This window comes from Polyergus mexicanus, unplaced genomic scaffold (genome assembly GCF_030449975.1).
Source record: "Polyergus mexicanus isolate NDT 795.1 unplaced genomic scaffold, iyPolMexi1.0 SCAF_7, whole genome shotgun sequence".
NCBI classification, from domain to species: Eukaryota; Metazoa; Arthropoda; class Insecta; order Hymenoptera; family Formicidae; genus Polyergus; species Polyergus mexicanus.
The window spans coordinates 3223171-3247332 of NW_027223327.1; the positions used below are offsets into that span (position 1 = coordinate 3223171).

The 24162-nt window shown below is 38.9% G+C and overlaps 1 protein-coding gene across 6 annotated transcripts in view; it reads right to left on the reverse strand.

The window, feature by feature from the left end:
• LOC138934579 (serine/threonine-protein phosphatase 4 regulatory subunit 1) overlaps positions 1-24162 on the reverse strand; it is a 127198-nt gene that overhangs the window by 28924 nt on the left and 74112 nt on the right. Inside the window, exon 1 of one of the 6 annotated variants that reach the window (XM_070298501.1) lies at positions 2306-3686. The exons of the other annotated variants lie outside the window; for them this stretch is intronic. The gene's annotated coding sequence lies outside the window, so the exon portion shown is untranslated. Of the gene's footprint in view, positions 1-2305; positions 3687-24162 lie in introns of those variants that run through there. 6 annotated transcript variants of the gene reach the window in all.

A 24162-nucleotide genomic window follows, 5' to 3' on the forward strand; every position in this document is an offset into this window, starting at 1 on the left:
ATCTTCGTTGAATTATGAACAAAAATATGCAAGCGTGAAAAATCGATCTGTATTTATAACGAAATGTTTTAATAGCACTCGAGTGTAACGAGTATAAATCTGATATAAAGTAGTAACATTTTCAATAAGCTTGCAACACTTATTCGATGGTGCAATCTGATTTATATTTGCATTCGAAAATATCCGAGATGATTTACCATACAAAAAAGAGTGCACAGTTTTCAGAAAATAAAATAAAAATAAAATACACGAAAATATAAGAAAATAGATTGATATCGATTGATGTCAATCGTAAATAAAATTCCAATATCGTGATATGAGTACTCATCTATCTCGAATCGATCACGTTGGATCTTGCCATAGAATAGTTTGCAAATTAATATCTTCTATATTTAAAATATCTATCGTAGAGAGGTAGAGAGAGAGAGAGAGAGAGAGAGAGAGAGAGAGAGAGAAATAAAATGCCCATTAAAATTCATGCTTTTTCGCATCCAAATTTCCAAATAATAAAATTATTTATTTATTATACTTTATCATATAAAAGTTTCTTCTTTCAGTGATAATGTCAGAGCAGATTATTCTGCGATATTTAATTGTTTTCGAAAAGAATGTTAGTCTCAAAATTATTTTATCAAAGAGAGCGCTATCGCGTCGCTTCCTTCATATCGAGCTCGATTCGAACTCGATTTTCGCGAGAGCAACGCCTCTTCCGCTTTGTTGTTATTCATAAAGGTCCGAGACGGTGCGCGCTCGCGCGGCACGCTACGAAAGTGTGTTTGGATTGCATCGAGGAGAGGAACACACGGAGGTCGAGACTCTCAGGCGGTCGGTCCGAAGACGGCATTCCACTGGTACCTGTCCTTAACTCAGCCTCCTACAGTTCGCATTCACGGCTCGGCAGCGAGCGAGAGGGGGAAGGAGAGAGAGAGAGAGAGAGATCTTTCTCTCTCTTTCGACCCAACTAACCATAATACAACATACGCATAAGAATCTAGAGGATCTCGACGCGCCGGGGCTTTACGAACGAAGGAGGCGAGAACGAACGTCCGAGGTAATAAGGCCCATGGAAGAGAGAGAGAGAGAGAGAGAGAGAGATAGCTTGGGACTTTACGCGAAACAAAGGGCTCTTTTGCGAGTCACGTGTTTGCTCCCACTTGTTAAAGAGAGTCGCGAGACTCGTTTCCAATTACGGGAATTAAATGGAATTCGACGAAATACACGTAGAAAGAAGCAGTTGCGAATAATAATGCTAATGAGTTCAACATACGATCGAATCAATCTCATGCTTGAAGCAACTTTATCACGAGGAAAAAAGATATGCGCAGACGGAGAAGAGTATTTTATATTGCCAAGCGACAAAAAGAAACGAGATAACTATTCTATCTCCAAGCTGAAATTTTGAAACCGCCGTAATGTGTCAGTGAGTTCAATTTCCGCAGATATGAGAAGAAGAAAAAAAAAAAAAAGATAAAATTACCTTACACAGAGAGATAAAGACAGAGAAATAAATACATAGAAAAATATAGATTATTTTTGAGTATCTGCGCAACATCTCGCAATACTGGACTCGTGAAAATTACACCGGTTTCGATTCCCGCGCAAAGGGGAATGAGAGAGAGAGAGAGAGAGAGTGAAAGAGAAAGAGAAAGAGAGAGAGAGAGAGGTAGTAGTTACGCGGAGCGAACGCGAAAAAAATGCACGGCAATGATATTCAGGAATGCGATGAGAACGATAAGAAAAATACTGCTGAGTCGCCACGTTGCGAGCATGGAATTCTTGTCTGCAAATGCACACCGGAGATATAGTATATTGCCCGATTTCCATACTTAAAAATGGCATGCAAAATCGAATCGAATTTCATTCGATGCCCCCCGCCCCCCACCCCCCTTTTCCGCAATGGTGATTGCTTTTTCTATCGTTGCATGCTCACTTCGTACCGTAAGCAGCTGTCATCGCGAAGATCGCGCATTTAATAACTCAAATATATTAAGAAAAGTTAATGTGCGGTGGTAGTGTTAATTTGTGTTCGTTACGTTTGGTATTCTACACACGTGTACAATTTACATATGAAGAATGAAGGAAGTTGCGACACGTCTGTCTTTTGACAGTTCAACGATAATTGTTAATCCGTAAACAAAACTTTCGCTCGCGTAAGTTCTATGTAAATCTCTCTGTCTCTCTCTCTCTCTCTCTCTCTCTCTCTCTCTCTCTCTCTCTCTCTCTCCACGCATTGTCAGCGAAAGAAATGCGGTTAAAGAAGCCGTTATAGAGATACGGAAGATAATAAGAATTATAATATACGTACTCATCCCGAGAGAGATGATAGCTATCTCTTACTAGTGGCAGCGGATTTTTCTCATTCGTCGCCCTCCGTTCCACTTATCTTCGTGCACGTTTCGACGAATGGACGAAAACGCGTGTATACATCACATATTTACGATACGCTCGCTCATCTTTTTTTTTCCCCCCCTTGGAGAAGGGCCGGTTGAATGTGGAGCGGACTGTAGAGCAAGAACCGGCGCGGCGGGAAGACGAGAAAGAGACGGGAAGGGGGGGGGGGAGAGGGAGAGAGGAAGGGAGCGGCGGATCGTATTATGGGAACACACACGCCCGAACACGTGTGTCTCGTTTCCTGTGGCGGGCCGGAAGTCTCCGCGGCGCACTATGGCGCGCCGTAGTGTAGCGTGACCGAACTACGAGGGCCATTAGCGTACCTCAATGGCAGAGAAGGAATGGGATGCGATTATCGGTCAAAAACCACGCAGCGCGCGTCGCGTTTTTTTTTTCACTATTATTATTGATCTTTTTATTATTATTTTCCAGCGTTACTTCTCGCCTCGTGCGCGTCTTTCTTTCTCAGTCAGGATCCCGGCCGTCGACTTTATTTCAATTTCGAGCGAAGAGATGTTGTCGAGAATCGGAAACGATGGCCGATATATTTATATACACGGATCCCCTTTATATAAAATACGCGACTCTTGCAGAAAGCGAGCGTATGGACGGACAGACGGACGGACGTGCGCGTCGTTTCGTCACCCGCATGGCGCCCGCGTCACGATAACCGATCGTTAACGTTCGGCTGATAAACTACGTGAAAGACCGAAAGGCCTGAGAAACGGCTTCCCCGTGAGACAGCTTTCCACGCCGCGTTTCATACGCGCTCCCATTTTTTTTTTCCTCTCGTATTCGCGATCGCGCCTCTTTCTCGCGCCATGCTCTTTTTTTTTTTTTTTTTTGTCTCACCCATTCTCGATCCCAAACATTTCGGAAACGCAAATGTTGCCGGAATAGGAATATTTTCATCGGATCCCATCGCGGGGGATGCATTCACGAACTGACGCGCTCTCCTTCCGGCAGTTTCGTTGACGTGTCCTCTTTATCGCTTTTCCTCGGCATCGCTCGTGCGTCCGCGTTTCTTTCCCATCGGATGAACGATCGTACGGTATCGTCCTCTTCATATCGCACACTGTATTAATCCGATAATATCCGCGTGCATTCACAGACGACGCGTAGCAATAGTGCCGTGAAAATGAGTAAACAATCGAACAGGGAAGAAAGGTTAAGATGTGATTAGTGAATTGGCGGAAAATGAGAACGGCGAATCGCGAGACATGGCGCGTTACTATTATACACTGATTGACGATAACACAACCAACTCACACGACGGAGCATGCCATACTGAGAATGATCGCTGGCGCGTCACGCTCGCGCCAATGCGCAGATGCGCACTCGCTACTGCGCACAACGCGGTAAAGCAGCGCTGCGTTCGCTCGCGCGCAGGCAGCGCCACGCAGGCGTGGATGCACGTATACATAGGGAGAGAGAGAGAGAGAGAGAGATAACGAATGTATACAGCGGAGGGGAGAGTATGCGATGCTTTGCCGTAGAGTAGGGAGAAGAGGGCCATACCCGTTAATTCTCAGAAGCGAACTGCCGCCAAACAGTGCTGCAACCGTGTGTACTGGCCTGGTGCTGGCTGGTTCGTTCTTTCTCTCTCTCTCTCTGTCTTACTCTTCGATCTTTCTCTCTCTTTCCGTCATTCTTCCTCTCTCTCCTTCCAGAGACCGCCAGTATCGGCGTACTTTGGGCCTGCTGGCACCGATATCCTCTCTCTCCTTCTCTCATACCACACACACGACAAAATCGCAAGAAGTTCCCCGAAACTTACGAAAAATTGTACGAATCAACGTATAAAATTCATATATACAGTATATTTACAAACTGCAGTTAAGAAATTAATCTTAATGACATTTATGCTCCATTCCGAATTTCGAAATTCTATGATCAGAGAAAATAAAAAAAATGAAAAAAAAATCACGCGTTATTTGTATTTGTTACATTTCGTGTCTGGCATATATATCGCGCTCTTTTTCTCCTAATCCGAAAAGGAGGATCCAATCTCGTTCCGTTCCAACGGTCAGTCCCCGTCTTCCGTCATCCCGCCGCCCCTTCCCCCTCTTTCCCGCGCCGACGACGACATCGTCCGATAACACACGGGCGGTCTAAGAAAACTGCAAGACTCATTAACGGTTCCTCAACACGAATCCGCGCGAGGGTGTGCGTGGCTGTGCGACGCCGGTGCATTCCATCGCTCGTAGCCGTGTGAACGACCGTAAGACATATACGCTGTACACACGGAGGAGAATCCAACCACACACGAGGAGGAAGGAGGATCGTGCCGAGAGTAGGGAATAAGACAACGAGAACGAGACAAAGATAGCCGTACCTTGTACCTGATATGCGCACTTGGACATCAGACGATAAGCTATCTAGTTCTTGTCTGTCGTCATCAACGAGATACGCGAAAGCCAAGCCAGGATTACTAATCCTGAAATAGCATATATACATACACGCGTACAGCGTCTCGTATGTATCTTTCGAACGAAATAATTTTTTTAAATATCGGAAAACGAGATTCTACGACTGCCATCTTTCGTTCAATTTTTCAAAGTTGGTATTAATTGAAAATAATAATTATAATCATAATATAATAATAATAATAGTTATAAATAATAATTAAAATTAAAATTATTATTATTATTATTATTATTATTATCACGTGGGTGACACAATGTATATTTATCATGGTATACAACATTTATCAAGCTGCCACTTCATAGAATTATTATATTTAATCATATATGTTTTCTCTATCTGTATTTCTTGGAACGTAAGATTTCGAATCTTTGATTTCGGTCTCAAAATATGATTATTAATGGGAGTATATTTTTTTTTCCTCAGAGAACTCTTTAATTATGAAAAGGGAGCCTCGGGTGACTTTTATCTATGGCGCCTTAATAGGTACTCGCGCTCTCGCGCGTGGCTCGGGGGGCTTAAGAGGCTGGGGCAGATGCACACACATCCAAAGATACAACAGGAAATTCTCTTCTCTCGCATCTTGTTCCCCTTGTGCATCGTTCTTCGTATGCTCACACATATATGTGCGAGAGAAAGAGAGAGAGAGAGAGAAGAAGAAGAGACGAAGAAATACAGTTCTCCTGCTCCTGCACAGTTCTTCCACTCCTCTGATCCGTCGCACTTCGTTCTATAATGTTGTTTCTCTCGAACGGAATTTCCCCCTTCGCCCCCTCTATATATACGCACGCACGCACGCATACACGAATCGTCGGTATACAAATGTACGGAATGTACAAATAGATACTCGAGGTGGCGCGTTATTCGGTCGGTAGGATCGGTGAATGGACCACGACGACGGCGAGAGGAGGGTGAAGAAAATAAAGGAGTCAATGAGCCGCATTGCGTGAGCGTAATTATTGTATGCGTAGTATACGCGACACATCGGGAATCGCAAAAGAGCATCGTACTCGTAAACATGCATTTATACTATTCGAGAATTTACGAATGTTGGTGTTGAGATGGAAGCATTTACTACAGCATCCGCGCGATGCTGCGAATCAAGTCTGTCAGTGAATCAGAATCCAAATTGTGGCTCGAAAATGTTTTTCAATTTGAATAATGAGTCGATAATTTTCATTATTTTACGTAAATTGCAAAAGAACAAATATGAAAGGAAAAGAACATAATTGATAAAATTATCATATAAAAAAATAATTATACAGAACAGCCCCGAACGTTCCAGCCAGACTTTGAGATCTTGTAGGAAATTTGATTCTGAACAAAAAGTTTCCTATATAAACATGAGTCGAAAAATGCTTCTTTAAGAAGTTATCGCTCAAAAACCTCTAATGCAAAGGAAGAGCGAAAGGTGAAAAGAAAATGAAACTTAATCAATTTCTTGAAAAAAACGATAAAAATAAAAAATAAAAACTTTTTTTTTTAATGAAAATAAAATTAATTTTTTTAAACTTAAATAGCACGTAATAGTAGAAATGAATAAAGACGTGAAAAAACTAACTGTTCTCAAAATGTCCCCCCAACTCCAATATACTTTCGGCATCGAGTAATGACCGATCTAGTCGCTTTACGGATTTCGTCCTGATTCAACTTTAATCGATCTAACAATAAGTGACAAAAGCACTTTTTGTACGTTTGAAACTGATTATATCGAAATCTATGGAACGTATAACAATCATCTCATTTGAAAGATAATTTAATTTTCCACAACTTTTGTTTCAATATTTTTTGTTAAAAGACGCACATTTTCCATGATATTTGAAAAAAATGTGTAAAATAATCACGATTTCAGAAGTTTTTGAGCGATAACTTCTTAAGAAAACATTTTTCGACTCGTGTTTGTAGGAAATTTTTTGTTCAGAATTAAATTTCCTATAAGATCTCAAAGGTTGGGCCACCTGTATATTCTCTTGTGTAAATTAATTTTATATTCTGAATTTTTAGATTCATATAATTAGCTCCCGAATATAAGAAATCTTTTTTCGAGATGTATAAATTTATACATTTAAATTTATACATAATCAATAATAAATAAAATTCATTAAAATCCTAACTATATGAAATTATATCTCGATTTTAATAGCAAATATAAAGAAACTTAAATGAAGAAACGATAGTCTATTCCACGCCTGTGACTTCTGAATAGTTGACGAGTATGAACGAGAATGTTTCCTCGCGTGAACGATTACGCGAATTTACGAACACGCGTGTGCGTATTATATAGAATATGTACATTGTGAACTGAGGTGAGAGAGAAGAGAGATAGAGAAAGAAAAGGAAAGAGTAAAGTTGACTTCAACGTGATGGAGGGTCGGTTACGAGCGCGATGTATAATCAGACGCAACGATGAGAATGAAGCGGAAGCCAGACGTATAGCTAATATATGAATATTTGATTAAATATCTCGATGTAAATCCGTATTTTTAAACAAGATTGCGTCACACTAAATAAAACGAATATTGGTACGAAAAATATTACGTGTATGTGACAAAATATAGACTTGTGTAATATTTACAATTATGATAAGATTGAAACGGACAGCTGACACAATTGATTAAGCATTTTTAAAAATGTATAAAAATAATACACACTAACACACTAACCGTTTTGTATTTTTACGTTTGACAGGTGCATCGCAAAGTGATCCAATTTTCTGTTTCCCCTATAAATTCTCCTCCTAATTATCCTATCGAATAATGCTTTTTTTTCTAGGGCATCTAAATTCGAATCGTTAATTAGATTACTTAAATGCAGCATGCTATATAAAGCATTTGAAATACCTAATGCAAGAGGAATGCGCGCGTTCGTGTTTAAATATCGCACACGGCATATGTTCTAATAAAGCACGTGGGATCGACGAGGTGCGGCAAACGACACACCCGCCTTCTGACTCGTCGGGTCAACCCTGATGAATGAACCGGAAAAAAAATGTCAATGAGCGTAATTATTATTGCACAAAACGCATGCGCGGAAGGCGCAGAGAACGGCATTATATACAATATATATATACATGATAGCGAATCGAAAGGCATTATGCATTAATTATTCGAAGCACAAAACGATATTTCAAACAAAATTCAATTTATATAAAAAGCATTACTGAAGCTAATAAAATATTATATATACGTTTCGATAATATGTTGATTTTTAAAATTTTTATTTATGTCAATATAATATTTGTTTATATGAATATAGTATTAATATATTATATTGATCAATTATAATTATGAGCAGTAGTAATTAAAAAATTAATTTAATTTCAAACAAAAATTGTATATTTAATTTTAAGCGACATTGAAAAAGAATTAGATCGTATATTATTTTCAATAGCTACTATAGCTTTAATTTCCTAAAATATAAATATAAGATTGATTTGAAAAATCTCATTTGTTTTCAATCATAAAAAATATAGCAAAAAAAAATATCTTTTGATGAAAATAAAATAATTATGATAAAATAAATCGCGTGCTTTTACGTTAATACAAGCAGTGTAATCTACAAGAGCACAGACGATATAACGTCAAATCTTTCTCGTATATCGATCTCGCGTGTTTTCCGTGCCGTAAATACCGCGGGAGGCCGTGGCCGCAGGCGCGGGACGGCTCTCGTTTTAACGATTTGTGCGGGGTGCAACGATATTCTAAGTACATTCATCGGCGCCCTCCATTTATCGCGCACGCACGCACGCACGCACGCACGCACGCGTCGCTCGCGTATGGGTTACTTACTACGCGACAAATACGCTCGCCGGGCCGCATGAATGCAACGCCGCCGCCGCCGCCACCGCCGCCGTACGTAGTACGGCGCGTACAGACGAGCGCGCACGCACTCACGCACGCACACGCGGCCGCGCGACGTGCATTCATAAAGTGTCGGACATATGGCGCGCGCGTGCGCGCGACTCGCCGCCTCCGCCTCCGCCTCCGTCACTATTCCTCGACGTCGCCACCCTTCCTGGGCTCGCTCACCCTTCGCTTTCTCTACGAGGTATGTTCCTTTATTAGCTACTATGTATATGCATTCTCTACGTGCGAATAATTTATTTCCACCACCTTGCGAAGACGGGAATAAATCCTTTCACTTTGCTGAAGCGCACAGATGAATATTGTATAGTTACATATATATCGTTCCCCTTCTAATTCACCTTGACTAAAACCGTTATTATGTCGAGATCATTACCACGTCAATAGAAACGTTAACAATAGATTTATCTTAGATTTTCGGTACTTATTACGAAATATGCCTCACACTTTGCACTATAATATAACTTCACAATAACAAATTTGATTATGGATACACACGCGTAAAATTTGTAATATAATTTATAAACAATTTATAGCAATATAATTTATAATTCGCGCAAAATTGATTACACGCGGATCGGTCCTTCATGATGATATTTAATTCAAATTCGCGAGAAGAGATACTGTCTACAATGAGACGGTGCTCCTTCGAGGTTGTACGCTTAACTGCGTTCCTACGTGTAAGGGACGACATTCGCAATGCGAGTGTTTGCGTATAAAATCGAATGTATCGCGTGCGTGGACGTTCCACCTCCATTATCAACACCTCCGCCCTAGGTTCTCATTGAACGCGTCGCAACCGTATCGGAATTTAAACGCAAATAATTTTAAAGCTATGAAATGCGTTATTATCCCATATTTTATTACTGTAAATTCGTATGCACAAATATTCAGTTCAAAATTCAGCAAAAATTGTTAATCTCGAGAAGTATCTTGAGAATTAAATTAAAAAATTCCTGTTAAAATTTAATTACGATTAATCAATAAATAAATATGACGCAACAATCCATTTATATCTTTTCGAAATCTAATTTGCTAAAATATACATTTTCATTTTTAAATCTATACAACAATTATCCTATCTTATTTTAAAAGACGTATAAAATTCTGGAGCACTCTTTTTTTTTCGCGCGCTCCTATAAATAAAATTCAAAGGATCCATCTTTATAAATTAGTCGCGCGAAGAGAGCGCGGACATTTCTCAGTTGAATTAAGGTGATATTTCATTCGCGCATTTAGTAGAGCTCTCATTTCTCGGTTCGAGAGATCGGAAGAAGATTCTTCTCCCCGCAGGGAAGAAAGGGGAGGGAAAAGGGGGCAGCGCGAATCGCGTCCCTCCGCGAATACACGCGGTCCGTACCTTCCGCGTCGCGTACAAGCCAACGTACGGCACGGTTGCCGATCAACTTTTGCCGCGGGGTCAACGGAACCGCCGCCGGAAGTCGTCGCCGATTCTCGAATCGCTCCTGCGCGCCCCTTACCTCCCTCCCGACTCGTTGTTCTCCCCCACCATCTTAGTTGCCCTCCGCGTGCGCGCGCGCGCGTCGTGAACTTTTACCACTCGGGGGCCCTCGGGTTCTCCGTAAACAGACCGCGTGAATCTACGCGCGTCCACTTTTTCCTGCCGCAGATCTAAATTTGTCTCATCGAAAGAACCGCGGGCGCGCAACGCCCGATCCCGGACGGAAACTCGCGTCGTTAATTTATCCCCTCGGCCCATAACGAGTCTTCGATATTCCATTTCTCTAGAATAGCGATTCCATCGCAAACGTAAATTTTCGAGAGGGAAGAACGAGAAATCAAATAACAATTAAATTTTTCTTTTTTATAAAGGAAGAAAAGTTTGAAGAGCCTACAAATATCATCTTTAAAGCGTATTCATTAAACGTATATATCTAATATTACATTAAAAAAATCTTATAAATTGTACTAATTATAAAATAATTAATATGCGTGTGACAGCCAGCGCAACTTTAAATTTGAAAAGATGCACGATAATCAAAGACTGTTCGAGAATATATCATACAATCTTTCTTTATCCTACGTAATGAGACGAGCTTTTTCAGAATGTCACTAAAATCTTAACCTCTCAGATCTTGAGAAAAGTCTACGAACGCGCAGAACGAACGGAGAACGAGCGGACTCGCGCGTATGTGTGAGTGTGGGTGTGCGTATGCGTATGCGTGCGTAGGGTGCCGACAGCGTGACGTCATTGTAGCAACACCGCCACCGCCGTCGCGCCGATAGAAAGAGCATAAGTCGCGTGTGTGACGTACGACGGTATTGTCTTTTGGGTGTGCGTCCATGCGTGCGCGATACTATACGTATACGCACACGCTAATCTTGCTCTCGCGCCAAGCAAAGGAGAACGACGCCCCGGCCCGTGTGTAGGACCGGAAGTGTGAGTATCCGGCCAGACTCGTGTGGGCTTCTCTACGCGCCGCAAGTACTCTCCTTTCTCCATCCTTTCTCCCGCAGCCCTCCCTCCCCTCCCCTCCCCTCCCCTCCCCACCCTTCATCCTTCATCGTCATATCCCACCTCTCGTCCTTCTTCAGTTTTTTCGTTCTTTCTTTTGCTCGCTCTCGCTTTTGTGCCTAAGCACGACTACTACTCTTCTGTTCTCTTTCTCCCGTGAATTTATTTCGGTATTAATGTAATGTTATGCTTCTCGTCATCGCTTATTGTTTACCGTGCGTTATTTATATTTGTCCGATATATTTATCCGTCGCTCTCCGATATTTTAATTTTTATTCGATTCAAAGATACGTGCTTGAATGTCTCGCAGTATAACTCGATTGCGACAAATCAAATGTAAACATATACTGAAAATTTGAATTAAGAGAATTATTTATTACAATACGTATTCTACATATATGTATAGCTTCCGTCAAATTTTAACTTATCATTCAGTTTATAATAAATCAATTCTAATTCTTAATGTTTGTAGTTTAATTTTTTTGCATTTTTTTATGCTTCATCACAACTGAATAATATTATTTTTATTCTTTAACTACTTGCATATACGATTTTCGTTATTATTCTCCGTGATATTCTACATTATTTTTATATGTATTTTTATATGTGTTTATTGTTCAACGAACAATAAAATAAATTGATCTTTATTGCTTTCTATCGTCTTTAATTTCTTGCAATAATATCGTCCTCTTTCATTCTATGATATTTCTCGACGTCGTAACGTGGATATACACGGAAGGTACGTATGTTTATAAATATACAGATAAGCGATTCTGAATGTTTGAGTGTAGGTATCTGGCGATATACGATGCAGTTGGGACTATCAAGTAGTTACAACGTGCTACGATCTTGTAAACACGACTCGATACATAAGCTCGTTTCGATAATGGAGGAACTCGATTACGTATATTTCAGTCCAAAGGGCATTGACTAGAAATCACGCGTTGAAACTGCCATAAATCTTATCGAGTTCAATACTCGACGTTGTAAACACGGTAAACCGCACTTCACGTCAATCATTTTTTTACTGTCACTTAAAAAAATATATAATAAGAAGAAATTAATTTCATTTTTTATAAAGTTATACTATCTGATGGGTATTATCTGATTTCAATTACTGATCATAATTATGATAATCACGTTCTGTAATTTCAAAAAAAAAAAGACTTCTCTTATTGAAATAAAAAGAGGGTGAGTGTTTCTTTTCAATTCAATATTTAATTAATCTAAGAATTAATTCGAACATTACGAAAAAATTACGATAACGCTTTTATTTGTGCCATCGTAAATTTTCAAGTCCAAGTTACCGATGCAAAATCGCGGATGAATCAAAACAGCACGAAAGAAAGGGAAATTCTAGGCAAAAGGTACGCAAAAATTTGTTTCATCATAATATTCAATCGATCGAGACGATATCAGCGTGGATTATATTACTATGTTGATTATACTATTAAAGTTAGAAAGTTTTCTCTGTTCCCACGTATCTTTCTCTTTCTCTCTCTCTCTCTCTTTCTCTCTAAGTTTGCATAATCTATCGCGTGATGAAATAATTTCCTATATTCGATCAGTTCGCGTTATTAAAAAATATTCTCACAATTTTGTGTAACATATTTTACATATATTTAAAAAAAAAAAAAAACCGTAACAAAGGAATATATTTTTGTCAGATAATAAATCTTCAATCTTTTTCGATACGCTCGAAATAAATAGAATTAAAAGATTGATTTAATATATCAAGTAAAATATTTACTCGATACATTATTTCCTCCAATTTACGTTTTTCAAAGAGACTTTGAAAAATAATCTCACACTGAAAACGATCGAGAATAAAGAACGATAAGAGCGGTCGACGACAAGAGGACGCTCGAAGTTAAAAGTTTGAAGACGCCGGAAAATATATTCCAATATTCGAGCGCATAGATAAATAAATACATACGTGAGTTCCCTTCAACTGGCCCGAAGATACGCTTCGTTCCTCGTCGCCCCGTCGCGGTCATACCAACCATCTAAAATCCCCATTCAAGAATCTAATTTATATTGAAGAATTCCCAAAGAGGCCAGACCGAGGCGTCGATCTTTGAGGCGCCGCCGTTTAAGATGCATTATGCTGGCAGGCAATCGACAATAGGCGGAAGAGACGAGCGTGAGCAAAAGAGAGAAAGAAGAGAGGAAAAGAGGAGAGTCGATCGGTGGAGAAAGGAGGGATGATCTTGATCGGGAACGTGAGAGAAACACAACGAGCGAAATCGAACGGAGAGGAGAAAGCCGAAGAAGAGGAAGAAGACGAAGAGAACAGGAGGGAAGGAGAGAAAGAGATGATGCTCCTTAGCCCGGAAAGAAGAACAGCGAGACGAATGTCGTGAACGGGAGGGTTACGGAGGACCAGAGGAAACTGGTCCCAGACCCAATATGATAATTGAGCATGGGGATCGATGTTGAACGTAGCACCTTGTAGGCATCCGTGAAACCATTGTGACCTCCCACTATATCGTGGACTCCGCGTTGAATACGTGAAAACGGCGAGGATCTGCCATTTATTTTCTTTCTTTCTCTCTTTTCTTTTCACCTTCATCGTCGCAACTATTTTCCCTAAGGCGATACCGATACGTTATCGGTATCCGTACGATAGTAACTCGATTTTCTGCCGAGATTTCACGATCACATCATAAATTTATAAAGATAGACCATCTTTTACGACTGGATTTATTACAACGATGAATGAATAATATATGCATTTATATAATCCTTTCATATATAGAAATATAGCTATGCATATTTTTTTTTAAATGAGGACGCGATACTATATAATTTGCAATTAATTGAATAGCTACAAATTAAATCAATTATTATCTCAGTATTTGCTCCTACACACATACACACACACACACACACACACACACACACACATATATATATATATATATATATATATATATATATATATTTAATATTATTATATACGTAATATTGCATATACATTTAATAATTATTATATGTTTAATTACTTACTCATATATTTAAAATATGTCGATATTAGAGGGTTCAAAGACGAACGCGTAAATATTGCGGCCTTGTCTCTCATTAAGGAAGAATTTATATCAGCCGTCCTTGCGTTCCTTTTTTTTTTCTCACCCGAGGATCGTCGTGTCATACATGTATATTAATATTCGCAGGTTGTATTGTGCAAATCTAACCGAGATCTCACCATACTCTCCTGCCTCTTACAATTGCTCAATGTTGCGTTGAGTAATCGCCACCGTTTCATCCGCCGCGCGTCGTTGGCGCGCGCGAGGACGGTAATAATCGCATTGGCATTTCTATTTCTACCTATTACGTTCCCCGCCGCGCTATACATTTCCAATCGTCTTCGTGGCGCGTTCATTACTAGGTCGACGGTTTTATATACAAACGGTTTTGCGTCGAAGTAGCGCGCTCTCATCACCCGAAGCGGATATATATATATACAGATACGAGAAAATGGCTGTGAGCGATTAGCGTATCGCGCATAACGACGATTACCATGAACTCGTTTCTCTCCTTAACGCAAATCCGCGTTAAAGCGCCGGTATATTTAAATAATTGTACAATAGTACACACAATAGTACACACATTGCAAAAATTTATTGCGATGAAAACGATCGTCATTAGCGTTGAACGTCTTTCTCTTGTAAAATAATGTAATTTGCCGAGAAAAAATTAAATATATTTTTATATTTTTTTTTAATATTTTTCGTTATTAAATCTAAAATAATATACTTTTGACCGTATATTCAAAAACGTAAAATTTTGTTTCACAAAGTATGCAAGAACGATCTTTTAATCGATCGTTATCAGGGTGTTTACTCAAATTTTGTAAAAAAATTTCCTGATCTTCCAGGTATTTTGTTCACACAATTCTAGGTAAGGATAAAATATTTTAAAGATTTTTTGGTACGATTTATGAAAATAAAAATTTTTCTTTATTCTATGCTTTTTCTAATATTTTTCATTCACGCGAAGGAAAAACACAGTCTCTAAAATTTCAAACGCTAAATTTGTATAAATGTACCAAAAAAAAAATAAATAAATAAATAACTTTCGTAAAATAAGCATTTTTCATTTGCATAAAATTTTCCTGGCTTTTTTTGGTCACTAAAAATTACAATAAAAAATGTACTGCATATATAATACTTCGTTAAGACATTGAATATATATAAATATATATTTATAATGTATTTTAAATATATAAATATAATAAGAGTAAAATTAAAGGATTTTTTTTTTTAAATCCCAGGATTCCCTGATTTTTCCAGGTACAAAAGAAATCTCTGAGAATTCCAAGTTTTTCGTGTTTTTCCAGACTAGACATCCTGAATTATTGATTGCTGCGCCTCTATCCTTAATAACGCGATGACGTTTCTATTACGCTTTCCATGTCACTCGCGATCGTTAGTGGCAGGAAAGCGCATTTGCGAAATGCGTATCTATTGCTTAATCGCCGTCACTTCCCTTTGTGCCGGAAATTCGTAGTATATCGACTCGCGTGTGATGCTGCAGCGTGTGCGCGATCTCGAAATCGTGTCGCACGCGCGCGCCGAATGCAGCTTGATACCGTGTTTCCATTGGCGGATTAACGCGCGGCTATCATAGACGTATTGCCGTCTTATGTCAATATCCTTGGTGAATGGAAACCGCCGATGCGATACCGCTTATAAATTATACGTGATTTCAGCGAGACGAGTAAACACTTCGCGGCTCGAAACACGCTATTTCAGCAAAGATATTACAATAAATATAAGAAAAACATTATATATATATTACATGAATTGAAAGAGCGCGTAAGAGTTGCAATTATCAAGCGATTAGAATAATCGCGAAGTTCGAGATGGCGATTAAATTCTCCAATTGATGAAACATTCGGTTTATTTATTCACGCTGTTGCAACAGAGAGAGAGAGAAGAGCAATATCGCGATGCACCGATGCGTATGATGCGTATACGCAACGCACGCAGTCGATACCGCTAGAGTTTGCCGGAGAGGTTAGCGCCGCCACTTTATCATATCGCCGACAGCCATCCCTTTATCTGCATTCATCCTCTCATATTACATCCTTCTTTGCCAATTCTAGCCTGTCGGAACATCATTATCGTCGTCTGGGAGAAGAATTGTTTAGGTATCCGCGGTGCCGTTATTTAAACTTGATACATGAATTTCGATTCTCTCGTAATCGCTCTGTACTGATAAGCGATAAAATAAAATAAAAATAATAAAGAAGAAGACTGACAAGTTGAATTATCGAGCTGTTGATTGTTTGATTTGTTGAGCGACAATGCAATGAAAGGTATAATCGTCACGCAAGTAGAGAAATTAGATGACGATGATGATTTTTCTACGTCTGCCTCGATATCGAGTAATTCAGCTTCGCGATACGCGATTAAACAGAATTGAGATGAACGAGAGTGGGATGATGTCTTTCGTCGCCTTTGCGCTGATACGGCGCGTACAACGTTTTTACGTTATAAACAAACACTGCAAGTGAATGGATAATATCGATTCACGAATCTCTCTCTCTCTCTAATTGCATTACAGAATTTATTAATGTATAATATCTAATGTGAAAGTGCAGCATATGTATTTTTGTTTCAGGAGAAATTTTTTGATAAGTAAAAATTCTCCTTCAGTTTTATCAAAACAAGTTCAAGAGAATTGCGAATACTGTAATGTTGCAAATACTACTGTAAAGAAGCGCAGGTAATAACGATCGAGAATGGCAAGTCAGAGGAATCTGCGAGAGTTGCAGGCGAAGGCTCGCGGTCAGTCATGTATCTCGCGAGATCTGACGTAGAACGAGCGAAGGCGGAAGATCGTTATAAAAACGGAAGGGGTTAAAGAAGAGGGATGGAATATAGCTTCGAGAAATCCATATACGGTTTCTTCGGCTATCCGTTCTACGTACTCTGACGAAAGAAAATCATCGAGCGACTCGTGAGAGGAATGAAACACTAGAGACGATCGTTTAAGCCCTTTCATTCGCATACTTAGAGATTTCCTGTCTTTTAGAAATCGATCTCCTTCATTTTTAGCGATCGATCGATATTATCTCTTCCGATCGAACCCGGTAGGAAATTATTTCCGCAAAATGTTACCATAGACAATTAAGTGTCCATTAGAATTTACATTATTCAATATTTCTGGCCTCACATTTATTCTTCTTTTAAATTATAGTATGAATAAATAATTAATTTCTTTTGTTGAAAAAGAGAACAAGTATCCAAGATTTTTGTATATCAGGAATGTATAAAAAATTCGACCCTTAAAATTTTTTATTCCTTCATAAAAGCGTTCATTTAAAACTGGGATTTGTTGGAAATTTACTTTACATAATTCTTTCGTACATTTAATTATCGTTTCTTTTTTGTATAAATTATATAATAACTCAGATCCGTATAAATATCTAAATTATTTTGTAATTATAGTTGGAAGAGGGAGAGAGAGAGAGAGAGAGAGAGAGAGAGAGAGAGAGAGAGAGAGAGAATAAACGTGTTTTATATAATAAATATAATATTAAAAATATTATATATACGTATAATGATAATATACGATAAAGACGATTATATACAATCGGAAAGTTTTTAATTATCTTGATCTCTATCGCATTTTGGCTGCGACGGCCATTCAATTTCCCGAACGGAACATACGTACGCACATACACACGCGCGTGAACACGCACTAAGAAGCGTGCATCCGAGTGTCGCGGATAGAGAACCCTCGGCTTTTAGATGAAGGCGGGGCTCCCTCTTACCGCACGATTTCATCTCGCGACCCCTCGTCACAAGGTAAATCGAATTAACGAGCGGATCTAAACGCGTATCGGTACGAACGGACGGAGACGGAATCAGCTTTTACGGAACGTTGCGAACGCGTGCGCTAATGCGTACGTGCGTAAATGCGAGCACAAAAACGCGTTTATTGTCCGTCCTTGGAATTCGCAGCATCGTGCAAAGCGGTTTATCGTCCTGCGCGAATGTTGTCAATTTAACTTTTTCGATTAAACAAATAAATTAACGCTACAAATTCAAGAGAAGAAAATATTATAAATTTACAAAAAATTAGAAGAGAGATAGAGAGACGTATATTCTTTCCTAAAATATTAAAAGATAAATTTCTCTAAAAGATAAAAAATACTCTTGTTGAAATTATCATTTATCCAGCCTTTCGAGAAAGGGATATCAATAATTCATAGATTAATGGTAAATTTACTGAATTTATGCGCAATGAGTGGTTTTCCTAATAGCATTTTCACACAATCCTGTCAATTTTGCTCGAAATCTCTTCTTACAAGCTATCCTCTCCCTCTCTCTCTCTCTCTCTCTCTTTCACTGCCTTTCCTATGAAAGAGAAAGCAGAGTCGTGTGGATGAAGCGCGGAGACGCAAAAGGCGAGGGCTGTTGTGAGAGGCAAACGAGGAAGAGGTGGTGAGAGGGGGCAGAGATCTTTAGTTAAAGAAGCATTACAGCAGCGCCCCGGGGCCATCCATCATCCCAATAATTGCCTCCCTTCCCGTCATATAATTCCTATGGAACGCCACTCACCCCCTCGTACCGCGTCACGTTGCTCCGTACAGAATATTATCGCGAAAACATTTCTTATTCTTCTCCATTCTACGCCAAGCTACGCAAAACGGAAACATTAGCAATTCTTAAGCATCATCCGTACGTGCATGCGTGTATGTGCGCGTGTACGTTATCGAGCACCCGGTAACGTGTGGTAACGGCGTTTTCACCTGTTTCGTTCTTTTTACCATTTTACAGTAAAATTTACCGACTTATGCGAACGTTACATCACGTATCGTAAATAATTTAAATTAGCATTGAATTAGATTTTTGCTTTACTCACTCGGAAAATAAATGAAATCAAGATTAACGTAAAGTACACTAAAGCTGTTTAATTAATAATCACGTTTTTTAATATTATAGTATATTATTACCTAGTGTATTCGTAAAAGAATATTTCTTTCATATGTATAAATATACTAGTCTCTGGGTAATGCGCTATCGAAGGAACTATTTTTACCCCGCCTATTCTATCGCGCGACACGTTGCAATTTCTCCTGCTAGAACTTGCGATCGCGACCCCCGTGAAGAAGCCACAGGCTATCGCTGGAAAGCCAATCGGAGAATGAAAAGATCGATATACATCATCGGCATATATATATATCCCTTTCTCGTTTCATCGCGCGCACATCGGGTATGCAAAAGACAAATAGCGTGCCGGCCGTTGTAACAAGAGAGAGGGAATTCGAGCGTATCGGAAGAAAACGTCACGGGTTGCCGAAAGCAACGTAGTTGCTGGAAGTCGAAATTATAGCTAACGACGCGCGGAAGCTATAAGAAAATCATACGTTGCGGGTGAACGACCGTGTCGCGTGGGTGGAATTGCGCAATTTCGCGGCGTTTACGTAGCTCATAAAACGCGAACCCTCGTTTTAACGTTTCTCCTTGCGCTCCGAACTTCCGTTTCTTTCTTAGAATTGATATTTACCGGTTACACGTCGCCGCGTTAATTATCACGCGTGGCGCGTCCGACGAGATCGTTAAAAAAAAAAAAGTCCGTCAAATACACGCGAAAAGAGAGAGAGAGAGAGAGAGAGAGAGAGAGAGAGAGAGCCGTATATGTAATTCTACTATAGAGCTCAATTATGGCTTTTTAATATTTTATATACATGACAGTAGTTCGGAATTATCTTGATATAACTAAATCTACAATGATATTATTCTGCTACGATCAATAAAATATATGAGTGATTGATAAATGATTGACTTGTAAAGTTAAAGAAACTTTTCTCTTTTCAAACTTATTACATTTCAATATTTTTGCCACATATATAATCGTTAATAATATAATTTTTTTTTGCATAAAACTAAGTAAAATTACAGACTAAGCGATGAAGAAACTTATATTGGAATGTTTCCGCAAACTGGATGGAAGCCGATGACTAAGTCGAAAATCACGCGTCGCGCATGAATGGTTGAGAAAAAATCATGAATGACGGTGACGTATGCAGCTTAGCTATGCTGATACTCTCCGGGCCGGTTTGACAATCAGAATTTTGCGGAAGAGGTCGATTAAATCTACCGGACATGGAAGTGGTCCAGCGATGATAAACGCGCGGCCTTCTAAAAAGACGGCCATGCTTCCTCGATAAAATTTCACACGATACAAAAATGAAAAAAATCCAGTTACTAAAGTTACATATCAATCCAATCAATTTTAATACATTCGAGTCGCTTATATATTTGCGCAATTTTCCTTTTCTTTGTTCCCGAAATAAATTGTTATATCAAAATATACTTTTATATATATAAATTTTTTCTAAAAATTTTAAGCTTTTATATTCTTTTGTTTAAAAGATGTAATTATAGTTGACCAAAATAAAGTATACATTGTATGCGATACATTGCATATATTCGAGCAATTCGAATATTCAAAATCACGAGGCTACGCTCTTCATCAGAAGCTTAAAAAAAAAAAAGAAAAGAAAAATGCATCGTGGAGGCTCGTCACGCGCGGCAAAAGTTAACATGGAAGATTTTTGTTCGCTGCTTTACGAAAATCCCGAAAACTCTCGTGAAAGTTGGCGCGAGTGTGTATTGTATGTGCGGGTGTAGGAGGAAGAGTCTTTTTTTTTCTTTTCTTTTCTTTTCTTTTCTTCTCGCCGCGAGCGATCTTAAACGGGACCACTCGCGAGAAGAGTTTCTTGAATCAACCCGCCGAGGTACGAGAACTCCGAAAACGAGTTCGCTGCCCGTTCGTTCGCCGAGTTTGCTCCTCGACGACGACACGGCCAAGACGAGCTATCAGAGCGGCGACTCGTCTTGAATTTCGTCATGGGAATAGGTTGGAATGCGCAGTGGAATCGTCGATGTGAAATATATATGTAGACGAGAGAGGCATACAAAGGTACGTAGAACCCATTCTCTTTTTCCTTCTCTCTCTCTCTCTCTCTCTCTCTTCTCTCTTCTCTCTCCGGTCTGTAAGCGATGTGTACTAAAGCTGCGCCGCGATATGCAACGGTGTGCGTGAACGCTGTTCACGAAAGAATCCCATTCATAGTCGTAGAAACGAGAAGAGCGAGAGGGATCGGTCTATCGAGAACGAGAGCAAGAGAAAGAGAGAGAGAGAGAGTCATACGCAAGCAATAAAGAGGAGAAAGAGGAGGGGCAGAAAGAAAAAAAGGCGAGCGGAGAAGCCATTTGGATTAGGCGCAGGCGCCAGGTAGGAGAGAAAGGCTTAATGAAAAAATTTTCCAACGGTGGCGAGGCAGACGCTGCGGTGGGCCTTTTCTAGGTCGCCTACGTTGTCGTGCCTGCTCTGGAATTCGATCTCCGAGTGATCGATTCACGGGACTGTCAAAAAGGGAGAAAAGAAAAAAAGCGGACGTGTATATATCCCGGGAACCTATCCATTGTTCTTCCAATTACGATTGCTACGAAAAATTTCAACTCGATTTTGGCAAGATTTGTATCTCCAATATTTTTGCTGCTTCAACGACTAGGTCGCTAAAAAAAATAGATCTAAATTAAATTTCTGCCAAGATGAAATGCTCTTCGAGTTCATTGATTGCTCTACAATTTTCTTATAAATATAAATACTTTTTTTCATATGCTTGCTCGAAACTCCACTTGTCAGTTTTCAAAATATTGCGTAATTCTATGACTATTATAATATTTCTCTGATAGAATAAATAAAAATGCCGATCGTACTCGATTCGTAAAAACGTCCATAATCGAGTTGGATTTAGCGACCTATCAACCTCTTATGTTCATTCTCGAAGTAGGATTGACGTCGATATATGTGCTGCGAGAGAGAAATATTTAGTTCAGCTCCGTTGGAACGCGATATTGGCAGGGTCAAGACGAAGTCTTGCGGCCGTTTAAAAACATGTTCGGATAAATCTATCAAGAACGTGCGTCAGAGACAGAAATCTCTCTATGATTATCTTGGGAAATCAAGATTTTTCCTAAAGATTTCCATTCGCAAATAAATACGAATTTAATTGCAAATGAATAAAATAAGTATTCCGAGTAAATAAGTGTACCTAAATAAAAAAAAAAAAAAAAAAAAAAAAAATTACATTTGAAATAATCTATTTCGGAAATGAATATATTGGACCTAAAAATAATCGAGAGACGCAGAATCGTCAAACTGCCTGTGACAATGACACCATGTGTTTTCTCTTGACTGTGTGGGAAATACAGGGGCCTGTCGCTTATCGACTCTAGGATATTAGGCGATAACGACCATTGATCTTGTTCCCATGAATCGAGCAGCGGTTGAGTAAGCATGCTACGGAAAAGAGACGCAATGGTTCGTTTCCGTCGTACCATGATCATGAATGAAAACAGATTGTTTTAAAATCGAGCAACGCAGAAAGAGAGAGAGAGAGAGAGAGAGAGAGAGAGAGAGAGAGAGAGAGAGAGATATGGGGAGAGAAGAATATAAGAACAGAAGACTGAAAACGAATAAAATGCTGTCAGACAGAAATAGAGCAAAAAGTCCTTCTCCACAAACTCTAGAATATTTTACATAAAATAAGTGACGTAATATTGTACATACATTTCAACTCTACAATTAAAAAAAATTGATTAAACGTTATACATATTAAGACTATCAAAACTATGAAGTGTATTTAAATAAAATATTATTCAAATTTACAATGCTGAATATATTGTACGATCGACAAACTAAAGATTAATGATTTCAAGAAAATTAGGAAATTTTTTTAGTCAATAAAAAATAAAAAATAAATTGTTTTTAGTCGATCAAGAAGAGAAGTACATTATTAATTAGAGAATTAAGTCATCATCACACACGCGACATAAAAAAAAAAAAAAAGAAGAAGATAAACCCTACAAAGACTGGTGACGTATATTTGCATACGACACGTTGGTAATATAGTTACCGCAGAACCCCGATCGCGTCATGCACGCGTTCAATGGAAGGAGCTTTGAACGTGGCAATGAAGTATGTATCGCGTGCGCCTTTTCCTCCCAATGGGGGGAGGGAAAACAACAACGAGAGGGAAATAATTATACGCGATACAAAGCCCGATATTTACGGTACCTTAACGCTTATATACAATATATGAAGAACGGAAAGTGGAAATGAATATAATTCTAACAATTTTATTTTTTTTTTTCTATATAATATAAATATATTAATGAATATAATTCTAACAAAGGAATGACTATCGCGTTTAATTTCCATTAATCCGAAAAACCATTTTCGCTTTGTCATCGAAATTTGAGCCCCCGTGTTTTAAGGATTATTTCGATTTTTGAAAAAGGCTACTGTGTCGAAACGACGAGACGTATATTATTTACGGCAGGTCGATTATCAAGAGTAACGCGTTTCCTCGTTCTTATTGCGCTATCGGAAAAGACATCTCCCTTCCCCTTCGATCAATAGGACTAGTTGTATGGTATAAGACTTAATTTTTCTACGTAAAAAGTAAAATGTCGCGGTCTAGCGTTTTTTTGTCGTATGCGACACCACGGCCGCTTATCAGTCGGTGACCCAGTGTAACGGAGAGCGATAGCCCTCGTTGTTTCTATCTGTTGCTCTTTGTTGGTCACGTGCAGCAACTACAACGTCCTCTTTCAACAGTGGGAGGAGATTATTTTTTTTTTTTTTTTTTTTTAAGGCTTCTCTTATTTCCGAAAAGATAGGGAGAAGGAAATATATTTTCATCTTACACGTCGGCTTCTCGTGCCTACAACGATTGATACCGATCGCGTCGATGAATGCGCGAAGCAACAAGTCTTCTTATTTAATTATTGTAAAAATATCATATATTTATATTAAGTAGTATACATTTATATTTAATATGATTTTGTTTACGCGAGATATAAGACACAGCGTCATCAACCCGAAGATAGGTATTTTACCGGCAAACCTGAAATTCTATTCTACGTACCTCGCGAAATTGATTTCTCGCGGATGTTAATTGGCGAAGAACGTGATAATAAA